This window comes from Mirounga leonina, unplaced genomic scaffold (assembly GCF_011800145.1).
Source record: "Mirounga leonina isolate KUSES-001 unplaced genomic scaffold, KU_Mleo_1.0 Mir_129, whole genome shotgun sequence".
Lineage (NCBI taxonomy): Eukaryota > Metazoa > Chordata > Mammalia > Carnivora > Phocidae > Mirounga > Mirounga leonina.
Window position 1 is genome coordinate 12,472,789 of NW_023270323.1, and position 24,429 is coordinate 12,497,217.

The window sequence follows — 24,429 nt, forward strand, 5'->3', positions numbered from 1 at the left end:
AACTAAACATGCTAAATATACAAGTTTACTTATACTATGAAGCCTTGTCTATGTTTAAAACAGTGAGGTACTGGTCCACGCATGGACAGACTAGCAGAATAAAAGAGAAAATTCAGAAATGGACGCAAGCACCATGGGAACTTGTTACGTGATAAAGGTGCCATCTCAAATCACTGGGGAAAAGGATGGGCTTTTCAAAAACTGAGGTGGGGGAAATTGGGTAGCCATCGGGAAAAACACAAAAGTGATCCTACCTCACACCATATACCACAATAAACTCCAAATGAATTAGGTGTCTAAATGTTAAAATGAACAAAAACAAAAACAAACAGACAAAAAAACATACAAGTACTAGAAGAAAACATAGATACATGGAAAGCCTTTCTAATTATGATTTAAACCAAATCAAATAAAATTTGATAAATTAATTAATATAAAATTAAAGGAAAAAACCTTCTCATGACTTTTTAAAAAGCAAAGTCAAAAGACAAAATATTTGCAATGTGTATCACAAGAAACAAATCTTCAATTTGTCACTTTAATATGTAAAAGCTCTTAGAAATTGAGAAATAAGAAAAAACAAAATCCCAAAAGAAAAAAAATGTACAAAAAAAGGTGAACCCCCATAAAGGTATATAAATTTCCTGGCCCACAAAAGTAAAAAAAGATGGAATTCTCAAAGTAAGGGAAATTTAAAGCATAACTACACCTACTAGGTAAAAAAAATGTTAACATTTGACAGCATACTCTGTTGGCAAGGCTAAGTAGAAAAGGTATTGTTACATATTAATATGGGAGTGCAATATTGTATAGCCTTATGGTACTATCTAAAAAGACTATATGCATCTACCCTTTAACCAAGCAATACCACTTCTTGAATTTTACCTTAAAGATTCACCTCTAAAATTATAAAACAATGTATGCTCATGGTATACTTAGAAAAAGTAATAATAATTTTGTAATAAAAGTAATAATTTTAAATGATACTTTGGTAATATAAAATATAGAAATAGCCTAAATGCTACTGAAAAAAATCTGCTACTTCAACACAATGAAATCATATGAAGTTATAAAAACAAACAAAACAAGGAAAAGTTCTGAGAACTGCTAATAAAGTGATTTACAGTCAACACTGTCAAGTGAAAACAACAAAATATAAAACAATATATATATACCAAGAATTTTGTGTAAAAAAAAGGAAGAATAAGAATATACCTATCTGAAAAATATAATACATTATATGTTAAAAAAAAAAAAAGAAGAAGATAGCAGGAAGGGAAAATGAAGGGGGGAAATTGGAGGGGGAGACAAACCATGAGAGACTATGGACTCTGAGAAACAAACTGAGGGTTCTAGAGGGGAGGGGGGGTGGGGGGATGGGTTAGCCTGTTGATGGGTATTAAAGAGGGCACGTTCTACATGCAGCACTGGGTGTTATATGCAAACAATGAATCATGGAACACTACATCAAAAACTAATGATGTAATGTATGGTGATTGACATAACATAAATATATATATACCTATCTTAGAGGCCCTGGGTGGCTCAGTCAGTTGAGCATCTAACTCTTGATTTCAGCTCAGGTCATGATCTTGGGGTCACAAAATCAAGCCCCATGTTGGTCTCCACGCTGGGCATGGAGCCTGCTTGGGATTTTCTCTTTCTCCCTCTCCCTCTGCCCCTCCCATGTCCCTCTCTCTCTCTAAAAAAAAAGAAAGAAAAAAGGTATATATCTTAGTTTACTTATTTACTCTTTGCATAGTTTTGACTTTAAACTCTGTAGAAGATTTACCATTCAGAAAACAAAATTAAATTCAAGAGAATAAAAAAATAGTGTGCCTCTGCTTGAAGGAGTTCTTGGATCATAAAAGCATGCTTGGCTCACCCATGCAGGGCAGACTGAAAGTTCTGAGTGATAAAGCCTTAGACTGGAGCTTTCTACATGAGTTAATTCTGAAGAATTAACCCTCTCAGAGGCTCCCCAGATGGACTGGGACCCAGCTGCCCAAAGCCAGCACCTTCTTCATAAGCACCCTTCATCAACTTTTTTTTCTGCTGTCTGGCTTCACTTCTTCAACATGCTTTTTTGGATCACTTCCCCAAAAGTGATTTTCATTCAAATCCTTGTTTCAGGGTCTGCTCTGGGAACACCCAAACCAAGAGAGGTTGTACTATTTTAAATCAAAAATTTAAATTACAGGAGTTATCACTTTAATCACAAATTTAAAATAATTCCATATATTTTATTAATGAGTAGACAACACAGTGGGCCAGCTGAGCCAGTATAAGTTTGTGGTCAGTAGGTCACTGGACGAGAACTTTAGACAAGTTTCATTAGGGCTTCCTTCCTCTCCACTGTTAACAATTTTCTCTCTGCCTCAGTCCTGATTCAAAGGGTTATTGGGTCTGCAAGGGGCTGGAATCTGAGAAGAAATCCCTATGTGTCTGCTTCCCCTGTGGGCTCAGTGAGCCCCATACATAAGCCTAGTTTCTCAGAGCCCCAGGAGCCCAAGGAGGGAAATGACTAGAAAGGCTGAGCCTTCCAGGCCCTTGAGTGTGGGAAACTGAAAGGAAAAGAGAGCAGGGAGCTTTATTCAGGAACCTTAGCAGAAGAATAAAAGCTAATTATCTTCCTCCACACTGAGCAGCTGTAGGGAAGAATCTACTTTCTTATCTTTTCTAGTTTCTAAAGGCTGCCTACATTCCTTGGCTCATGGTCCCTTTCCATCTTGAAAGCCAGCAATGGCAGGTAGAATCTCTCTCCTGTCACATCACTCCGATACTGACTCTTCTCCCTCCTTCTTTCATATTTGAAGGACACTTGTGATGACACAGGAACCTTCTGGATAATCCAAGATAATCCCTCTATTTTAAAGCTACTTCCATCTGCAAACTGAATTCCCCTTTGCCAACTAACCTAACATATTCACAGGTTTCAGGGTGAACAGTCAATTGGATGGGTGGGCACTATTCTGCCTATGGTAAATGGCGTGTATTTTTTTCTTCTGACATTTTCTAGTTGGTTAATTGCTGATTTCCAGGAATGCTACTATTTCATGTATATTAATCTTGAATCTAGTGAACATGCCAAACTCATGTCTAAATTGTTCTAATGATATATCTGATGCCTCTCTTGAATTTTCTACTTAGTTTTATTATTTGTAAATTTTTTTATTTTCCTTTTAAGTGCTTGCAGTCTTACTTTTCTTGCCTTTTAAAGTTGGCTAGAACATCCAGTACAATGCTAAATAATGGGGATAATCACAGGAATTCTTACCCTGCTGGTGACTTGAATAGGAATGTTTATAAATTTTTCTAAAGAACAATAACATTTTTAGGAGGTTTTTCATAGATACATCTTTTCAAAATAGTAGAAAATATTCTCTATTCCTAGTTTACTAAGAGTTTATATCACAATTGAATATTGAACTACACCAAATATTTTTTCTCTAATGAGAAAACCCTATCAAATTTTCTTCCAAGTTTTATAGATGTCTGAACATTGAACCATCCTTGCATTTTTGGATGATGATCTCTTGGCTATCGTGTAGTTTATTAGACACTGCTGAAAATTTTTGTCAATATTACATCAAGTGTTTTGCTTTTATATTCATACACGAGAATATACTATACTTATTCTTATCCTTATATCCATTTTTAACATCAAAGTTACACTAGCTGCATAAAGTGGTTTAGTTAGATTTCCTATTTTGAGCCTCTGACCCAGTCTGCCTAAAAGAGGCATCTTCTGCTTTTATGGGTTTTTTAAATGATGCCTATAAATATCAGGGCTTGCTGTTATTTGGAGATTGGTGTGGAAGAGGGGCAAGACATTTTACCATTAATTTCCTTTCATGGCTACTGATTTATTCATGATTTCTATTTTTTCTAGGCTAGGTTAATAATCTATGTTTTGTTAGAAAATTATCTATTTCATATAAAATTTCAAGTTATTGCTTCTGTATTGTCATACTATTCTCCTATGAACTTTAAATCCCTTTTATATCTGTAGCGTTAATGTCTTTTCCTTCCCAGTGCTATTGATTTGTGCTATCTCCCTTTTCTTCTTACTCCCATCTGCAAACGGCAATTTCTCCTGTAGCTGCCTGCAGATAGTTTTGTGTCATGGACAAATCCTCCTGTGGGAAAGGAGATGATGAGACATTTGAGAGAGGAGTAAAAGGTCAAAGCACCTGAAGGAGGCTGCTTCTCTCAATAGAGAGAGAGATGATGTGAAGAAACTTAGAAAAGAGGAGAGTGTTTAGTAATTTGAATAAATATCTGCAGAATAGTCTATTGGAATGGCCCTCTATAAATTAGCCTCTATGAATATGGAAAGAATACTATAATACCTTTGTTACCCATCTAACTCCATAATTTATCTTGCATTTTCAGACTATCATAAATACTTAATAAAGTGTTACTGACATGGGAATTTTAGACAATATAAATCTATTTATGTAATAGCTCTAAGACTCACTTGTGACTGACACTTTGCAGAAGCAAAGCAATAGATAAAATTATACGTGATAGTTAATGTATTGCTGCAAAAGGCAATCCAAACATTTCATTCTTAAACGCATTAAGAAATAAATAGATTACCTATAACAGAACAGCTGGGGATATGATTAGTTACTGAATATGGAAAAGGTGAGTAATGTGGCAAGGACTTAACACTAGAAAAGGCATACACTATGTGTGCAGTATTATGCCAAAAGAAAGGAATTTGCACTATCACAGAATAAAAGTTGCAGGAATTATATAAGAATGGACCATTCCACAAAGACTTTCAAAACCCTGATGAGGAACTAATTTCCCCAGACAGAAATAGGAATGAAGATCTGTTATAGGAAAACAGATTGCAGGTAAAGGCAACATACACACATTAGGACCCCTAACCTAATGAAGACTCTCAAGTAAAACAAGTGAAATGAGGACATTAGTTGAAACCTCTCACACAAACACCAAAATTATAAACAAACCAAAACCAGGCAATCTGAAGAGTAGAGAACCCATCATAATGGAGGGGAAAATCACGAAAAAAAAAAAAAAAGCAGTAGGTAAGGAAACATTTCACAATATCAGATATATTGGGCATTTATTATTTTAATACCCAAATATCACCTGTTCTTTCAAGAAATTCTCCTCTGGTCACGTGGCTCTGGTTGTTAGTTGGCTATAACTGAGTCCCACCTGGCCAGCTAGAATGTACCATTCTATTGAGCTGAGCTAATCAGAGCCTGTTGAAACTGACAAAGCTTGTGCTAGGAGAATTCTTCTCTTTGTCAGGCTTTAGCGATGTGAACAAGGTCTTCCCACAGAGGGTTCCCTTGCTGGGGGAGAATGCAGTTTCAGAGTAAAGAGCCATCATGCTGACAGGAAAAAGACAAATGTAAAGAATCCTGACCGCAGTCAACCCCTGGATCTAGTCAGCCTTAATGTTAACTCTGCACCAACCCTTCCCACAATTTGGTTATATGAGATGATAAATTCCTCTCTGTGTTAAAACTCTTTCAAATTGGTTTTCTGTCTTCAAACAAAGACTCATGACTAAGAGACCAACTACACACATGCAGTCAAGTAATTAAAAAAAAAAACACACACACACAGGAAACCTTTACAAAGAAAAAGGAAGTAATTCTAAACTGAGAGTATTTAGGCAGCTGGACAGGAGAACTGAAAAATCGAACAAAAGAAAATGTTTCTCCTTAAACGTGGTGTGCCATAATTATTTAGCACTGCTTTTGTAAGTGGGTTAAAAATGATAGTTAGCTGACCAGTAAGGGCATATTAGGGTTCCCAGGGGCCAAAATGGAACACTGGAGGAAGAATCCCCATGTGGCTGACATGGTGGCAACAGGGAAAAGATTTATGCTTCTTCTAGAGGCCTATCATTGCCATGCTTATTTCCTCTTCACTTGAAGCATCCATTGGAGGTTTGGTAGCCACTTCTGAACTAACAGTAAATAAATTTCTTTCCCAACCCTCTTTTGGAGTTAGATGGCAAATTCCCTTTGGAATCACCTCTTGACTGAGATATTCCTATGAATAAGTGAAGGTCAATAGCCACTACTGCTATCCTTCTGTGTGTAGAGCAGGAGGTGACATGACAGGAATGAGAGAAGTGCCGAAGATCCACAGAGCACAAACAAATCCAAATTAATCGAAGGGGCAGGAAATGTAACCCGTGGCCAACCCCTGGATGAGACAGTTCACTAACCTAACCTGGAAAACACACTCAAATCCTTTTTCAGTAGTCTGTCCTCTAGAGTATGAACAATTGACAGAGTACTGATTCCCCCCACCCTTTTTGATTGACTTATAATTAACATACAGTGTTATATTAATTTCAGGTGTACAATATAATGATTGAACATTTCTATACATTACTCTGTGCTCATCAGAGTAAGTGTACTCTTAATCCCCTTTATCTATTTCACCCCAACCCCCTGCCCACCCCCCCTCTGACAACCACCAGTTTGTTCTCTGTATTTAAGAGTCTGATTTTTTGTTTGTCTCTTTTTCTCTTTGTTTGTTCATTTTCTTTTGTTTCTTAAATTCCACATATGAGTAAAATTATATGGTATTTTTCTTTCTCGGACTAACTTATTTCATTTAGCATTATATCCTCTAGGTCCATCCATGTTGTCCCAAATGGCAAGATCTTAATTCTTTTTTTATGAATGAGTAATATTCCGTTATATGTGTATATATATATATATATATATATATATATATATATATATATACACACACACACACATATACATATGTATATATATATACACACACATATATGTATATATATACACACATATTATATGTTATATACTTACACACACACACCACATCTTCTTTATGCATTCATCTATGGATGGACACTTTGGTTGCATCCATTTGTTGGTTATTATAAACAATGTTGCAATAAACAGGGGTACATATATCTTTTCAAATTAGTGTTTTTGTTTTTTGGGTAGATACCCAGTAGTGAAATTACTGGGTGACAGAGTACTATTTTAATTAGCCTCTAATTCACTTGAACCTCTTTGTGACAATGGGAAATAATTTTACCTCTCTCAGCCCCTCTTTCTTCTGGATCAAAAAATCATCGTTATCATACAATATCTCATATTCTTAGCTTTGTATTAGTTACATGTGAAATAAATAGTCTTTTACTTTTTAAAAAAATTATGACAAGTTATAGAGAAATCTGATTGGGACTCAGGCACCTTGAACTTCAATTCAATTCATTAGTCATGACCTATAGCACTAAATTATCCTAGGAATCTCCTACATTTCCAAACAATTCCAAAAGACCTGGTAAATTAAATAATTCCTTAGCATCCAGGTGGCAAACCTTTAGTAAAATATAGTAACCTCAACCACTCTAGAGTTGAGTATTCTCTGACAGCATTTTCAACATCCACAGTACACAAATTATAATGGCCCTTAGTGACTGAAATTAAACATTTAATGAGCAACTACAATCAACCAGGTACTAAGCTATGGTGTCTCCAGCAATAAAAATAGCAACCTAAATAATAATAACTAGGAGAATGGCTAATATGTACTTGTACTTACTATATGCCAGGCATTTTGCTAAGCATTATCTCTCTTTTATTTTTATTTTATTTTTTAAAGATTTTATTTATTTATTTGAGAGAGAGAGTGAGAGAGAGAAAGAGCACAAGAGGGGGGAGCGGGAGAGGGAGAAGCAGACTCCCTGCTGAGCAGGGAGCCCGATGCGGAACTCGATCCCGAGACTCCAGGATCATGACCTGAGCCGAAGGCAGTCGCTTAACCGACTGAGCCACCCAGGCGCCCCTATTATCTCTCTTTTAAAAAAAATATGGAATACTTCATGAATTTGTGTGTCATCCTTGTGCAGGGGCTATCTTAACCTTCTCTGTATCATTCCAATTTTAATATATGTGCTGCTGAGGCCAGCACTAAGCATTAGCTCATTTAATCCTTATAGCACTATGAGGTAGGACCTATAATTATCTATATGTTATAATTGAGGCCCAGTGAGGTTAAGTAATTTGCCCAAGGTCACATGGTTAATGGGTGAAGAAATGAGACCAGATCCCAGACTTCCAATTCTGGGTGAAATTGCATTCCCCACAAAAAAAAAGATACTTTGAAGTCCTAACCCCCACTGCCTCAGAATATGACCTTCTTTGCAAGTGCAGTTATTGCAGATATAATTAGGTAAAATGAGGTCACCCTGGAGTAGGGCAGCCCCTAACCCAGTATGACTGGTGTCCTCATGAGCAGATGGCCATAAATTCAGAGACTCGCAGCAAGAATGCAGGCGACAATGAAGACAGAGATTGGAGTGTTGTAGCCACAAACCAAGCAAGGCCAAAGACCGCCAGCAAACTGCCAGAAGCAGGAAGATGCAAAGGAGGATTTCCCTACAGGTTTCAGAGGGAGCATGACCCTTGACTTCTAGCCTCCAGAACTATGAGAAAATACAGTCTGTGTTTTGAAACTACCTAGTTTGTGGTACTTTGTTACAGCAGCTTTAAAAAACTAATACAATGTCTAACTCCAATGCCTTCAGCATGCCATGTTTTATTACATCAGCTTGAAGTCTTTCCTGGATGATAAAAGAAACATTCAATTACATGCAAAATAGATATAATTTTTCAATTTTATTAAATTCTAATTACACAAAGATCCACACAAGACAGATACTTTTTTTAATCAGAGGTCTTATTCTCTGCCTTAGCTATGGTAAACATAATTTTTGTAGTTATTTTTAAATATTTTATAAAATAGCCTTTTAAATTATGGGAATGGCCAACATTTATCCTGAAGCAATTTTCATCTTTAAAAAAGGATTCATTGTGTTTTGTGGGTGGCTGTTTGACTGTTTTATTTAAATTACCACACTCTAAGAACTCATCTGGAAGAAACAGACTAATAGTAGAAAGGACAAACAAGACAAGCTTACACAATACATGATCCTAGGCAGCCAGCAATTTACTAGACCACAACATGGATTTTGTTGCAAAGGAAAGAACTGGTAGAGAGAATACAGACTCAGAGGAGAGAAGAAAGATACAGTGAGGATATCCTGTCTTGGAAGAGATAGAGAAAGAAATGGATACACGAGGAAAAGCAGGTTCAGGTGAGCAGAGGGAAGAAAAGGAGCCTGAGAAGCATGCAGAGAACCTTGAAGGAGATGGGGAGAAGAGGTTGGGGGGAAAGAAAGAGAGAGAGAGGAGAAAAGAAATGAGGTGGGAGGGATAGTAAAGGAGAAAAAACATTCTGAATTGTGTGAAGGTGTGAAATGTTTTGTGTTTTTGTTTATTGATATGCGTGGCAGACATTTTCTTCAGGGTCTTAGGGCCAGCTCCCACAGAATGAAATGAGACATTCCATGGCACTTTCTCATAATGATAAGTATCCAGTCAAAAATCCAAAGGAGGAAAATACTCTTATAAAGTGTCATTTTTTTTTTTTAATCTTGGCAAAGTCTGTTCTCTGAAACAAAAGAGCAGTGTATATCCCCATCACGTTGAAGAGTCCCTTTTAAGAGCCGCCCCATCACATGCAATACTTGATCACCATCAAAGGCCAAGTTTTCTAGTGCCAAGAGCCAAGTGTGTTGTGGTTTGATCTTTGAGAAATATTTCTGGATAGTAAAGATCAAGGGCCATAAATATGGAGGCACATCTTGTCACCATTCTGTTTGTGCTGTTAGAACATGGTATTTATTAGGAGCAGAGCTTTCCCAGTAAAAGGCATAATTACTACAGTCCATAATACAAAAGTAGCATTTTTTAATGTATCCTCTTTAATTTATAAATATATATAATTTTAAATGTATTTATTATGTATCATAAATATAAATATACATATAATTAAAAATTACATGAAAAGCGTCAGGGTTCAAAGTAAAATTATCCTTTAGTAAATTCAAACCAGGAAAAGCATCCTGAAAAAGCAAAGGAAACTCGGGAGCATTAAAATTGCAAATCTCGAAGCAGGTTTTTATTATGCTTTAAGAAAAACATGCTGCCAAGTTAGAGCAGATGAGCATTTCCAAATACCTGGATAAAGAAAGAGCGTCTCAAAGAGAAAGTGTTCTTCAGGTACTGGTTCAACTTTCAGCACTAGAAAATGTTTCTATATTTAATATATTGATAAATGTCTCCTCTTTCTGCAACACATTGTGTATGTTTTTAAATGTGTGCACATGTCTTTTTATAATCTAAACATCCCTTTTTTCTTTTGCTTCATTTTTTAAATTCAATTAAGCAATATCCAATTAAAACATACAGATGAAAGCTAATACTAGGAAGTAGAATCTGATAAATGATAAGATCAATCATATAGCTAGAATTCTCTAAAACTTCAGACAATGTGGTGATCACTCATTGCAGGGACAGACTGGAGGAAGGTTTCATGGAAGACAGGGAATGGACCCAGGGCTGACCAGACTCACACAAGGAGAGGGGAGGGAATTCCAGGCAGGGAAAGGCCCAGAGAAAGGAGGACTGACTATTGGAACATGGGAAGAGGACAGTGGAAAGACTAGTCTGTGGGGAAGAACACATAGAGAAATGAGGTTGACTAGGTTAATTATGACCGGAAAGTCCCAGTGAGAAGTGGCCAGTGTAGACTCCATGGGGAGAAGAAAGATAGGAAGAAAGCAGCGGTTTACAGAACAGGCGCCAATATGAAAGATTAATTTAACTGCAGCAAAAGCTAAAGGCAGATAAATTACTTTTTTGTACAAAACAGCAATAACCCAGACATCGGATGGCCAGGGCCTGGGAAAGGGTGACTGCAGCGAGAATGGAAGGAAGGAGTATTACGAGAAAGATGAATGCTCAGATGTTGGAGACAGGATGTTGGAGTTTTATCTGTAGGATCTGCATTGTGCTTCTCTTTTGGCTTGTGGGGACAAAACATTTCTAAGCCTTTTAGCCTTAGGTCAAATGCTTACGAGTCAGGAAGAGAAACACTCTCCCCACTCCCCCACCCCCGCCCCAACCAGCTTTATTGAGGTAAAATTGGCAAATACAATTGTAATATATAAAAAGTGTACATCATAGAGAAATAATCTTTGAAAGCTATAATTTCAGAATAGATCACTCCTGCAACCTTCAAAATAAACCACCCAATTCTGCAAATATCTCTCTTAAGATGTTATCTCTTTTTTTAAAGTTAGCATTTTTAATGCATTATTTTCTTTAATAGTAACCTTGCTCTTGTTGCCTCCCCAAATTATTTTCTTTGAGTATATTTGAATCAGGATTTCAGGAAATATATTTTATGTTTTCCCCATTGCTTTGCATAAGAGGAACCACATGAGCAATGCAAAGGTGTGTATTAATTGAGATATGCTTTCTGTACAGTGCAAAACTCAATCCTAAGGCCATACATCTGGAAACTTCAAAAATCTGAATCAATTCGGGGCGCCTGGGTGGCTCAGTCGTTAAGTGTCTGCCTTCGGCTCAGGTCATGATCCCAGGGTCCTAGGATAGAGCCCCCCATCGAGCCCCACATCAGGCTCCCTGCTCATAAGCAAAAAAGCCAAGCTTCTCCTCAAAGCTTAACCAGAGTCTAGACACTTTTCTAATGAGAGGGCTACCTTCACTTTCAGGCAGGTGGAAAATAGAAATATAAAAAGTGGCAAGATTGGGGACCTCCAATTCATTATTTTATTGAACAACTATTTATTGAATATCCATTTCTATGCAATGTGACAACTGCAAAGATGAATAAGAACCTGTCCCTAGGTGAATAACAGTGAAGTCTGGGATTTAATAGTACATTACAGTTTATCAAGTCCTTTCTCTTAATGTGTGAAGATCTTCTCCTCGGAATAAGTTAGGAACAACTTCCATTTTTTTAGACCAGAAAATAGAACCATAAAAGTCTTCTGCAACCCACATCTCTTAATGCTCATACCCACCACTGTTTCTTGGGTTATTCTCCTTCTTCCAATGAGAATGCTCTCATTTATTATTCAGATATTGATGATATTCATAAATATAACTAAATACCTACCACGTGCCAGCCACCAGAGGCTTTGGGATAGAGAAGGTGAAATAAACAGAATCAGTGTCCTCAAGGAGTTCATATCCCAGTGAGTTAAAAGGCAAGTAAGCAGTTATAGGGAAGTGATCAATGGCCCAAAAGAAAGCTCAGTGTGTCAATGTGCAAATCTCTAGGTGCTCCCTCCTCCAGAGCCATGCAAATCCAACCATCCAAGTCCAAGACCCATCTTCACTGTACAGATTGCACTTTATAAAACCTCAGTTCACATTTGTTTGGTTTTCCCCTAAATTTCCAAACAATTAGAATCTACAATTTAGTACCTTATTACATATGTCCTTTTATATCTCCAATTTTTATTTATTTTTTTAAAGATTTATTTATTTATTTTAGAGGGAGAGAGTGCAAATGGGTATAGGGGCAAAGGGGGACAGAGAGAGAGAATTTTAAGCAGACTCCCCACTAAGTGCGGAGCCTGATGTGGGGCTCGATCTCAGGACCCTGAGATCATGACCTGAGTCGAAATCAAGAGTCAGATGCTTAACTGACTAAGCCACCCAGGTGCCTCTGTATCTCCAATTTAAAAAAAAATTTTTTTAATTTTTAAAAAAATTTTAAATTTTTAAAATTTCTAAATTTCTAAAATCTAAAATTTAAATGTTTCTTACCTACTATACCAGATTTCTAAGTTCCACATGGGCAAGGATGAAGTCCTATGGGCTCCTATATTCCTCTCTGAGGCCATGAGCATTCCATTTCTTTTTTTTTTTTTTTAAGATTTTATTTATTCATTTGAGACACAGAGATATATATAGAGAGAGAGCATGAGCAGTGGGAGAAGCAGAGGAAGAGGGAGAAGCAGACTCCCCGCTGAGCCAGGAGCCTGATGTGGGGCTCGATCCCAGTACCCTGGGATCATGACCTGAGCCGGAGGCAGACGCTTAACCATCTGAGCCACCCAGGTGCCCGAGCATTCCATTTCTTAACTGATGATTCATAAATACTTATTGCTTGATTTATATGCATCATGTGATATAATTGAAACAGTGTATTTTTCTTAGCTAATCTTGACTAAGATAAGTTTCTTTAAAAGTTGTGGGAAGGAAATCTGGAATAAGAAAAAGATTTTGGTAAACACTTATTTCATCCTCACTCTAAATATTCCTAATTGTTTCAATGAGTTGATACCTATTAGGTTGGCATTAACTCCCATTTTGTTATTAATCTGTATTTTTTTTTAGATTTATTTATTTATTTTACACAGAGAGAAAGCATGTATTAGGGAAGGGGCAGAGAGAGCATCCTCAAGCAGACTCCATGGGGGGAGCCCACACTCCATGTGGGATCATGACCTGAGCAGAAAGAGCTGCTTAACTGACTGAGCCACCCAGGTGCCCTGGTTATTAATCTGTATTCTTAGTCATAGCGTAGTCAAACTGTTTCCTAAGGACATAAAATTTATTGTCATCATCTAATATATGTTTATTCTCTATTGGAGCCATGGCATTAAAATGAATACCATGGAACACTAGACTTCTCAGTACCCAATACTACGGAAATATGGGACTGTCATAAACATCTGAATCAGTGCTGTCCCACAGAAATATAATGAAAGCCATGTATAAAATTTTCTACTATCTACATTGAAAAAGTAAAAAGAAACCGGTGACAATAATTTTAGTAATGTATTTAAACCCAATGTATCCAAAAATGTATCATTTCAGCATGTAAACAATACTAAAAATTAGTGAGATGTTTTACATTCTTTTTAATAAGTCTTAAAAATCCAGTGCAGATTTTATGCTTACAGCACATCTCAACTTGGGAGGTTAAATTTGTATCCGAAATACTTGATTGGTATTGGAAATTAAGTTTAAAACTTACAGCTCAAAAGCAGATTTCCAGAAACCTAGTTATTCTAAAAAATAGTTAAATTATTTTTAATGATTACAAAAATATGTTTTGAAACTTAGCTATAAGTTAGTTAAATAAAATCAGAAACAAACTAAAAACTCAGTTCCTCAGTTGTACCAGCACCATGGCAAATCCTTAGTAGCTGTGGCCACCAGACTAAATAGCACAGACCTAGATCAATCTCTATCCACATTTCTTCTTCAACAATAATATGTAAGCCATAGGTTTCGTTGTCTTACTTTGGTTTGTACTCTGTTGTTTAATGGGACTCTCCTTTAAGAGGTAATCATGGGAGATGGTCGTAGCAGTTAATGTGAGGCAAGGGCCAATCCCGGGCCCAATCAAGGGTGCAAGCTCAGTGGGACTTCTCTTCAACTGGACCCCTTGAGAATGCACCTTAACTTTTCATGGTTTCACACATTTGACCTTGAGTCATCACCATAGGCAGGAGGAAAAGAAGAAGTGGAAGAGTGATAAAGGCTTTCTAAACTTCCAGGTGTTTCTCTCCCATGTAAAAGCCATGTGACCTCTTAGAGATCCCTTTCATTTTCTTAGAATGCAGGTAAGTGCCTATTTAGTTATACATGGTTGCATTTTTTTTCATAAAAGGACCACAGTCAGGGGTAAACGTTTTAGTAAATATTTTAAAACATTCATGTACACAGACTCATGTGAGAAATTTGTTAGAATGTAGATTCCAGGGCCCTATTTCCAAAGATTCTAATTTTTCTCTGGGCTGTAGAGAAGAAAGACTCTCCTCGCTCTCTTCATTCTCTTATGGCCAGGACAGTGCATCAGGCTCATGGATTTCCCCTCTTGGGGAAGTGAACTCTCGCTCCCTTAACACTTCAGCACGAGGCTCAGCCCAGAAACATGACACAGAGTCACTCTGTTCTTCCTTTTCCCATTAGTAAAACTGAAAAACTCAGAATACCCAAGTAAGCATCTCCTAGAGAAAATAACAACACAACCCGTTTGACTGCTTTCTATCGAGTGTGGGGTTAAAGGAGCAAGGTTGTGTCTGCAAAACTTGAGTGAGACCTGGCCCAGATCACTAGGGTCCACGCGACATGGAAATCCAGTCTAGAAAGCCAAGCCAGGTATTCAAGTTGGCCAGGATTTTACTATGTCCTTAGCTCCCCTGTAGTAGGTGTCTGGATGAGATTCAAAATGTCAGTCAACTTTGACACATTAACACTGATTCTTTGCAAACAAGTATTTTGTTTCCTCACAAAAATCTCCTTGTTCCTGTCACCAAAGGAAAGAAAATAAACTATTAGCCTGCCTCATGGCTTATGCATTTATTTTACTTGGATAAAAGGACGGCACACTTTTCATTAACCAGCTTAAGAGAAAAAGGAACTCAACCATAACTACTTCTTGTTTAGATTAGAAATTAAAAAGATGGAAAAGGGATTGGAATGCCTGGGGAGACTCAAGAGTATGGCAAAGCTACGATATGTCCAGAGACTGCTCCAACAGTATAACTAAGAAACTGGGGACACAGTGTCGCATTTCTTAATTTGGCATAGTGGAACTGCTTTGGCAAATACACATTTTTAATGTTGACAATGAATAGCAGTAGGCAACAATGCATTTTGCATGTATATAGTTATCTCAAAGTGACTTTTCTCCTCCAATTAGTCTTTATAAAATCTCTGAGAAGTAAATGTTCTTTTCCAGAATTTAATACCCACAGAAGTTATTTCCCCAAAGTTGCTCTTATGACTGACAGAACTGAGGCATGAAACTGTATTTTTAGGCTTCACAAAAGTACATGATTTAATACCCTGATAGGGCTATGCAGAAATGGATGGGGCAGAATGAGAGGTGGTTACTAACATCTGTGACTAATAAGCTCAGCTGGGTAGGGTCTTTCCAACCTCCTTCTCTCTAACCTCCTTCCATTCATTAGTCACCAAATTTAGTCCTTTTAACCCTTTCATATTTCTTCACTCCTTTCCTTCTTCATCAGCAGAGTCCAAATTCATCCTAAATTCCTGGACACTTATCAAATGTCTCCTAATATTCTCATCACAGCATTGTCTCTTCGCACATGGGTTTACCTCCACCTGAGATGACTTCCTTCCTTCCTTCCTTGTCCACTTCTGAACTTTAGAAAATGACTTCATTCCTTCTTTGTCCATCCATAAATCTCATACTCATCGCTCTTTATTTTGTAGGTAAAACTTTTCCCAGAAAGGATAAACTTTCACCGAAGACATTGGGTAATATCTCCCTAAAAGCTTTCCACTTGTGACCAAAACATGTGTGCTAATGTCTATAGCTAGGAGTCTACAAAACTCACAGGAAAATGTGATGAACCATGGAGCACCTAAGGCTATGCTTTTTTATTATTACAACTGAATACACCCCGGAGCTTAAGTATGCTTGCCTTCACATTGTGGCATGGCCATTTTTATTTATATGTTGTTGAACTTGAAACCTGTCCAATATGACATGACATACACTTATGGTCAAAAGGTAATCAACAAATCATGCAAAAGATTATGATCTTCTCAAAAGCCAGAGGGAAGATAGACTTCTTCAAGGAAGGAGTTCTTTACTTTAGGTTATGAAAAGTAAACAAATAAACATTCCCACCATACCAAGGATTCCCATGCACAAATCAACAGTGGTTGTGATGGTCCTATTTCTGCTGCTTGATGGCCCTGTCACTGGTGATACTCACAAGCTGTTCTTGTTTTACAACTGCTAAGCCAGCAAGGCACATGCAACCAAAAGCCCTCCTAGATTCCTGCAGACAAAGGATGATGATACCATATCAATGACTCTCTTGTTTACCCTCAGTAAATAAACACCTGTGGTCTCTTCCTTTTCATGGCTCTCAGAAACTTTCAACATGCACCTTCCATTAGCCAAGAAGTTACAAAAATGCTGGCATTTGTATAAAAGAAAACAGAATTTTGTAACCACTAAGTGCGACTAATGGTGGAAAATGCATTCACTAAAAGAAAGAATTCACTCTGCTATTTAAAATAAAAGATCAAAATCTCACAGCAAGAATAACAGTAGTTTAACTACTTCATATATTCCCCAGGGTTTGGAAGCTACCAAATCAAAATGAGATGCAAACATATATAAAATAAGCAGCACTGTTAAAGGATTAAAATTGTCTTTCTCTATCCAAGAGAAATAATGCTGACACTCATCAGTGACAGCTAAGGAGAGAAACCCGAGCACTGAGTCACTATCATACCTGTATCTGAGCATCAGAAATGCTTGTAACACCTATCATGTCACGGGGCACTAAATTCAGACACACTATTAAAAATCCACATTCTAATAGAAGTCAATTTGACCTCATATCTAATAATTCTAGATTAATAACAATAAACTTTTTCTGTACTCAACTACTACTTGATTCGGGCTACTTCTCTTTTTTAACACTTCCTATCAACCCCTCCATCCCTGCCAGCTCCTTTCCCTCTTCACTGAAACCCAGAAACAAAGCAGGGAAAGAGACTGTGATACCCTGCCGTTTACAGGTCTCATCTTCCGGAAAGACAAAATGGCTTTTGTCAGGTGGGAGTGTCTATTTTTGGCTTAGGTCTCTCCTTATCTTGAGGCTTCTCATGAAATTTTATCTTATTATACTCAGAAAAACTTGGGAAAAAAGGCTGTTTTCTATTACTTTGTTTCATTTGCGAAAGACTTAGATCAATATGGAAGACATCAGGAAGTAAAAAATAATGTTGTTATCATTTACTTTTTTCCCTTAAGTTTCTATTTTCATTCCAGCATAGTTAACATACAGTGTTATATAAGTTTCAGGTCTACAACGTAGTGATTCAACATTTCCATTCAATACTCGGTGCTCATCACAAGGGCCCTCCTTATTCCCCATCACCTATTTTACCCATCCCCCACCCACCTCCCCTCTGGGAACCATCAGTTTGTTCTCTGTAGTTAAGAGTCTGTTTCTTGGTTTGCCTCTCTCTTTTCTTTCCTTTCAAGCAAGACACTGAACTTGCAAGAGGAAAGGGCTGTTGATGCGGAGCTGTCACCTGCTCAACATAATTTCAAATGCACTAGAATTCAGACAGTGAAGTAGCTGAAACTTCTAAGGGAACCTAAAATTCATTCTTCTGAAATGGCATTACAGACACCCAGAGGTGTTGAAGGCTGCCATCACAAGACAAAGTCCTCGGTCTACTGGTTGACAATGCACCCTGGCCAGTGTCTTCCTTGAACTAAGAAGCAAGTGTAGAGTCATAGCCAAAGTGCAGATGAAAAATACTGCTTCCAAGACCCCAGTAAGTACCTAATCCACTCAGAATCCCTCTCAGGACCCCTGCCCAGCACCACTGCTCTCTTCAGCCTGGTTTCCAAGCAGCCATGTGGGTGTGAACAGACTCCAGGAGTCCTGGTGATTTCGAGATAACATCTGAACTGAAATAGAGCCTGGTTGACTTATTAATATTAAATGAGTAAAAAAGTCACAGGCCAGTAAGTGGCAATTAATAGCAGAAGAGATGTGTTTCCATGTAGTCATAATTTATGAATCTGATATTTATAGTTAAACACAAAAAAAATAGAAGAAATGAGAGGACAAAACTGTTATTTTCCTAAAGACTCGCTTTAAATGGAAGAAATGTACCATACTAACCATCAATGAACTAAAAAATAAACAATTATAATTTAAAAAGTCATTAATTATGAGAACATTATCAACTTAAAATTAGTCTAAGAAAGCATTGTTTCATGTGATAAAGCACAAAACATTTAATATCATGCCCAATTTAGTCAAAACTTTGAAGAGAATAAAGCAAGATAATAGGATAATTGATCAACCCAGAATACCAAGTCTTGCACCAACTCTTATAAATACCACTCATAAATGAAAAAATAAAAGTCAATCATGCTTGAATATCAGAAAAGTGTTAAACAAATCTACTAACAAAAGGTAAATTGTAGTCTGCAGAAAGAAGCACTTGTGTTGGACTAAAAACATAAAGATTAAAATATCTGAGACTCCAAATTATATCAGATGGTCTCTATGGGGAAAAATTCATTAATAAGTTACACAATAATGAAGAATTTTATAATATGTCATATGAGTTCTGTTTTGAAAAAAAAATGTTTTCAAATAAGCTGTCAACTCCTAGTTAGTGGCCACTTATTTACCATAAACAGAGTGCTACACTCAGACCACAGAGGTAAACGTATCATTCTAATAGGAGTTGGGGCTGCCAGGTATATAACTTTTCAAAAACTGCCAAACAGACATCCTATAGCTGAATTGTTCACTACAGTTCTTAACAGTCAAAAAATAAGAGTGCTTCCCTGCCTCTCATTAAAATCAACCACGGCACTGAATTCGGTCTCTTAGAAAGCAGGCAGATAGACTGATTCCTATGTGAACGCTTCTAAAGAGAATTCTCTGGAAACTTCACAATGGAATAACAGGAAGTCGCAAGGTAAAGGAACTACCAACTCAAGAAAAACCAGCTAATACCTTTGTTTCAAATCAAAGCTCAGATTTAAGATAAAAATTTAACTTGGTCCATTGGAAATAAGTTTCCAGGGGCTTTTGCTGCCTGTCCCCAAGTCTGTAAACACAGGCCTAATGATTCTGGTTACCGTTTATGGGTCAACACTGGTATCGGGAATCCATCTCCAACCCCTTAAGCAGTCACGGGATCTGTTCCCTGACAACCTTGACGAATAGCAGCACCAGCTCTAATTCAGCATATCCCAGACTCCTAGGAAACATCACCAGCAATTCCAGTCCATTCCACCTTAACCTCACACATGTATTTACTTATTCTCTCTCTCTCTCTTTACACCTCCCCTCCATCCCTGCCCCCTCCGTGCTCATGGTAATACGACCTTTACATATCATTTACTCTTTCTGAATTACATTAGCATTTCACATTAATAATACAGCTCATTAATGATACCATACATTAATTGCTTGGCGTTTCCACCAAGCAGTTTGATATAATTTCATTTTATTTAGTGGCTCTTTCTAAGACATTAACAAAATCTTTATTCCATCAAACAAACAGAAAACGGCAGCAAAAAGTACGCCACTATTATTATTGCTATGCACTTGGCCAGAGGGTTCTTTGCTAAACAAATAAGAACTACCCCTAGCCACTAATGCGCTGTTCTTGCTTGAGAATAAATATATTAGAAGCAAAGTGCCGGATGTAACACCACTGAGCCACATGCAAAGGGGTGAAGGAAGTCTAAGCATTTAGTATTCTCTCTTTTGAGATGCAGCAGTAACCCCCCACTTTTCTGAGATGGCATCCTACCCTCTTTAGAACTGCCTGCAAACCTGCATGAGGCGGCATGCTCTGGCATCCCATGGCTCAGTGGTACAAAGGTCTCACCTGCTCCCAGTGAAAAGTCCGTCTCAACCAGCTGGGCCAAGGGCTGCAGAGCCAGCTTGCTCTATTTGTCCTCCCCTGTTTCTGAAAGGAGTCCCTCAGAGCCTTCAAGCCCCAGGCACAGACTCATGTCAGGGAAGCTAAGGATACTCCCTGGAATGTTCCACACATTAAACAGTAGAGGATGGGACCGCAAACAGAGAGGTTATAAAAGCAAGGCACAGAAAGAAGGCTCCCTGTTTCTCAGCTTTACACAGCAGTTGCCCTGAGCTGAAGCCTCTTCTCCACCCCTTCCCCCCACCCCATTTTCTCACCTTCAGTGATTATTTGACTTCGTAAGGCAGCACTTAAAGAGATTAACCAGTTTTTTGTTAATTCTTGTTTTTGTTTGCTGTATAAAATCCTTTAACTTTTTATTATCATCAGGCCTACTTATTTCATTGTTCTTCAAAAATATGAACAGCATAATATAATAAGAGAAGAATGTACAATTGTAGTGTGGGTTTGAGGACTGAATCGAATGAAACTCTACAGTGTGTTGAGAACATTCATATTAAATGGGTTCAACGTAATTAATATTATCACAAGGAATTTGCTTTAAAATGTAACTAAAACCAGAAAGTATTATAAGTTACATCTTGATTTTAATGTGGTATATTTTTCAGCTGCCTTTAGGGGTTAATCTAGCCTCGGTAAAAATGCTTTTTAAAATTGTGGTTACATATTCACTTGTTTTTTTCTCAGCCACAATTCCACACCTAAACAATCGAACACCAAAAATCATGAGTGACTGTTTTCTCAATTTTGCCATATGGTACTTAACTAGGACCCTTCTTGTTGCAGAGCAGAGGTGGCCTAACTCACTTTGAACTCATTTTCCATATCAAATTGAAGTAGAATGGTTATAGCTATTTGCCAAGTGGGTTTTTGTTCTGATGTCCAAAAAATTCATTCCAAGGGGAATGTAGCATGTAACTTTTGTTAATTGTGGAGGCCTAGCATGCATAATGAACATGAAAGATTGCCAAAATGATTTTTTTAATTCTGTAATTTCAACCTTCTCCTGAAATCTAATTTTTTTACCAAATTTATAGGCAAAGAAAAGTTACACATTTCAACTCCACTTCCCTTTCCCCCCTTCTCCTACAGGGATGAAGTCCCAGATTCGCCAAAGAAAGGAAAAGCAGGGGTTCCCTTTCACTCCTGGAAAATAACAAGTTGGCTTTGGTTGGCTAGACACCAGTTTTATCCATACAACACCTTCTATACTCACAATGTCTAAGAGCTGAATATAAGCAATAGTTTAAAAGCATACAGATCACATTAACAAACCAGGGACTTGACAAGTGCAAGAAGGTAAAAGAGATGAATAATTTTAATGAACTGATCCTGTGATTTAAGTGATTCCAAAGCAAAGTTCACATCAAGTTTGAAAACGTTACTGAAGTTCCTGAGGTTGCCCTGGATGAGTCACTCTTGATAAATGGAGTCCATCCTTAACCTGACCTGGAATATGGCAAGGCCAATCCAAGTGCTGAAGAGGCCAGAGGGTGAATAAGAAGTGCTCATGTCACTCATCATCATGTGTATAGAACTGTTAGGCAGGTGGTATTTCTCATCATAAAGAATCAAATCTATGCATTTATTGCCTTAATTAGAACATTTATTTGGACCAAGAAATGTCTACTTATATTGAATGGAAACTTCTATAAGCCATTTCATTAAAAATATGGCTGTCATGAGGAAACTAGTAACTCCATACTCAAAGGAACTATTCCTAGTATGTTTTCCAGTTATATTTGCACACCATACTAACAAAGCTGAGCTTTTTACTGCTTTTCTTACTGCATAGTCAATATATAGTGTAGGGAGCTGGAGGCTATTCTCTCCCCATGCATCACAAACACCAGTTGTCATCGAAGAATAGATATTGTTTGCATTTGTGTTACTGAAACCACAGAAAGTGTACGACAACTTCATTTCCAATTTCCCAGATGACTTTATAAAATATGGAGCTAAAACTAAATCCTTTAACTTCATTTGCTACTTCCCAATGGGAATGTTCTTGTGCTTCCAGGAGGGAAGCTTCTTTGTAGTGAGGGACTGGCACACACTTTACAAGACGTGTGGCACTTTTGACCCCTGGACACTAAATACCAGTTCACCCAATCTTTGTGATGACCGAGAACACCCTCATGCATTCTCAAATGCCACCTAGTGAGTGGTATCACCCATGCCCCCAACCCCACAGCTGATGAAAACCAACCCACTGGTACATGAAATTTGTCAAGGAAAGGTCAAGCTAAACTTTGTCAAGTAATCTATAAGGCTTCCAGATCCTCACTTCTCCATAAAGTCAAACATCTATTCTTTGAGCCCTACCAATATATACACATAGCCACATTCTTACTAAAATTGCTCAAAAGAACACATGACCATTTAGCAAGAGAAACTTTTTCAGGGTTGGATCAATCTTAGAATGTATTTATTACAACCCCCTTATTTTACCAAGAAGGAGACTAAAGTCCAGAAAAACAACATGATTTGCCTGAGTTCACAGATGCTAATTACTACCAGAAGCAGGATCCAGCCCACAACCTCCCCCCTTTCTTCCGCTTCCATTCCTCTCCAACCACAGGATGCAAAGCAGGAAAGGATCTTTGGAAATACCTCTCAAGCTACTGTTAAACATGAAATTTCACCTGTGGTGAGCCAGAAAGTAAACTTTCGCTTTTCCTGACACTTTTGTCTTGAAAAATATTTTCACACTTCACTAAACACTTAAAATGTTAATAGATATCCATTGAAAAGCTACTTTTCAAAAATCCAAGGGAAAACAAAATTTTTAAATAAATTTTTAAAAATCCAAAGGAATACTTATTTTTTTTAAAAGCTTTTATTTATTTATTTCAGAGAGAGTGAGAGCAAGAGGGAGAGACAGAGAGAGCACAAGTTGGGGGAGGGGGGAGCACAGGGCAAGGGAGAAGCAGATTCCCCACTGAGCAGGGAGCCCAACATGGGGCTCGATCCCAGGAGCCTGAGATCATGACCTGAGCTGAAGGCAGACAGACGCTTAACCGCTTAAGCTTAACCGACTGAGCAACCCAGGCGCCCCTATTTATTTTTTTTTAAATGTCAAAGAAAGTCAAGTCTTTTCTAGTGAATTTGGATGCTGTGTCTTCAAAGAGTATATTAAGTCTTAGAGTAAACACACCCTCCTACCAAAAACAAAATACAACGATAAATTACATTAAACACCATAATGAACAAAGACCGGTCAATGCAATAGCATCCACTCTCTCTTAACAGTAATGGCATATGATACATAAATACCTTAAACACCTTCACTGTTTCCTTTGAGGGGGAAAATATTCTAGTACAAAAATTTATTATCACTTTCATTTCTACCAAAAGGATTTTTTTTATCATCAGTATTAGTTTTACATTAACTAGACTGTCAATGTCTTCTTGTTTGCATGTGCTTTTCAAAATAAATACCTCAATTAGTAAAATATTGAGTGCAGTTTTTTATGAGTTGTTAATTTAATTCTTAATTTTGTAGCTGTTCAGGCATCTGGACTATTATCATTAAAACATTTCAAATTGAACACAACCTAGATATTCAGGGCTCAGGGCTACTCACAAAGAATTTTAACTTTTAATCTTGTAGTGCTAGAAGAAAACACAGGATCTAACTACTCAATGTCCTACATATAAACTAATTGACGTCTATGGGACTTACCCGCCTGCACTGTGAGCAGGCAGCGTAGAAAAAATTGGGGAAACAGCTACAGAAAACAAGTCACCCAACACAAGATGGCATTCTGTGGAAAATTCAAATCCTTAGTCAATATAATACAACATGTACTCTTAACTACTCTTAAATAATTTACATGTAGCCTTACCTAATTTTTTCATGAATTCCAAATACATCACTTTTGAATACATAATTGTCCTTAATCACCTGGAGGGCTTGTTAAAACACACATGAATGGGTGCAGGTGGGACTCGGTAATTTGCATTTCTTCTTCTTTTTTTTAAATTTTATTATGTTATGTTAGTCACCATACAATACATCATTGGTTTTTGATGTGGTGATCCACGATCCATTGTTTTTGTATAACACCCAGTGCTCCATGCA

At 37.4% G+C, this 24,429-nt stretch overlaps 1 protein-coding gene and 1 non-coding gene across 3 annotated transcripts in view; both read right to left on the bottom strand.

Annotated features, from left to right (window-relative positions):
- Positions 1-24,429, bottom strand: part of ARHGAP24 (Rho GTPase activating protein 24) — a 508,514-nt gene that overhangs the window by 475,133 nt on the left and 8,952 nt on the right. The gene's annotated exons all lie outside the window — the stretch shown is intronic.
- Positions 7,844-7,950, bottom strand: LOC118011010. Its single transcript, XR_004679402.1, has one exon. It is a non-coding gene; the product is annotated as a U6 spliceosomal RNA (small nuclear RNA).